This window comes from Cynocephalus volans, chromosome 4, assembly GCF_027409185.1.
Source record: "Cynocephalus volans isolate mCynVol1 chromosome 4, mCynVol1.pri, whole genome shotgun sequence".
Classification (NCBI taxonomy): Eukaryota; Metazoa; Chordata; class Mammalia; order Dermoptera; family Cynocephalidae; genus Cynocephalus; species Cynocephalus volans.
In genome coordinates, this window is record NC_084463.1 from 160,438,532 (window position 1) to 160,440,084 (window position 1,553).

The window sequence follows — 1,553 nt, forward strand, 5'->3', positions numbered from 1 at the left end:
CATGGGCGGTGGGGGAGACAGGCCCACTGGGAGAACACTGGGACACAGCAAGGACAACTGATCCATTCCCCAATCAGCGTAGGACCACTAGAGGAAACTGGTCAGGAATACAGAATTGCATGGGGTGCAGTCTGATGAAAAGACTCAGGCCCAGATCAGAGATTCTACCCAACCCAGGTCCACCAGGTCTCTGGAGAGCAGGAAGTACCTATAAGGTCAACCATTAAACCCTGAGCTGCACAAAAAGCCTTCCCTAGGGAAACAGCAGCAAAGCAGCAATTTAGCTTAACCACAGAGCTCAAGTACTTGTTCTCACAGGAAGTTCCCTCATTTTACAAGTAAGCAAAGGATAAAATATTAGTTCTGGCCCAGGCACACCACCAGCACCTCAGGGCCCACTCAGGGACCTGAGACTTGGAGCTGGTGACCAGACGCCACCCCCACCCACAACCAGGCACACCGCCAGCACCATGGAGCATGCCAAAAACATCACCTCCATGTGGGTGGCCCACCACAGCCACCACAGTAACCACGGCTGCCACGAAACTGGCTACATGTCACAACCACCATGCAGATGGTCCACCAGCTACTGGAATGCACTGACATAAGGAGAGTCACCAGCAGAGACCAAAGAAAAGAAGAGGATGTCTCTTTCTACAAAGCCTATTCCAGAGTGACAGAAGAAGCATCTGCTCTATGATAATACTGGGGGAACTGAACACACCTTTCAGCATTGGACAGATCATCTAGGCAACAAATCAACAAAGTAACCAGGACTCTTTCAGAAGGAGAGAAGAAATCTAGGGTTATCAGTGCTCACAGTGGGTAAGGAGAGGGCGATGGGGAGAGATTGGACAAGGGGCATAAAGAATAAGTACGATTTGTAACAATATATATACTAGTAATATTGATTTGATCAACATATGTCAACATTGAATCCCCAAAATATGTATAAGCAATTATGATTCAATAAAAATTTTTTAAAAATAATAATAAAATAAAAATAAAATAAAATAACACCACGCTCTAACCAACTGAGCTAACCGGCCAGCCTTTTTAAAAAATCACTATATAATCATTCTCCTTCTCGCTAGTAATGCGGTTTGCCTTAAAGTATATATTTTTTCTGATACTAATCTAGCTATTTCAGCTTCCTTTTAGTAAGCATCTGCCTGTTACTTTTTTCTGTCCTTGTACTTTCAAGCTTTTTTTTTCCACATCAGAGGGCACATCCTCCAACTTCATAACAAGGTCCAGGGGCAGGCACATCTCACACAATAGTGTTAAAACCCAATCATCATGCTTATGAACCACAAAAGGATCAAACTTTTAATATTGTTATGTTTTATGCGTATCTTGTAAGTAGCATACTGTACAGGGCTAGCCAGTTTGCTCAGTGGGTTAGATAGAGCGCAGCCCTATAACACCAAGGTCAAGGGTTCGGTTCCCTGAACCAGTCAGCCACCAAAAAAAGAAAATGCACGCAGTACTAATACCTATTTTATAAATAGTATACAATTTATAGACAGTATATTTATAAATATGCTATTTTA

The 1,553-nt window shown here is 42.9% G+C and overlaps 1 non-coding gene across 1 annotated transcript; it reads right to left on the minus strand.

Moving 5' to 3' along the window:
• Positions 1-1,217: 1,217 nt before the first annotated feature.
• On the minus strand, positions 1,218-1,322 carry LOC134377478 (small nucleolar RNA U13). Its single transcript, XR_010023519.1, has one exon. It is a non-coding gene; the product is annotated as a small nucleolar RNA U13 (small nucleolar RNA).
• Between the last annotated feature and the right edge of the window lie 231 nt (positions 1,323-1,553).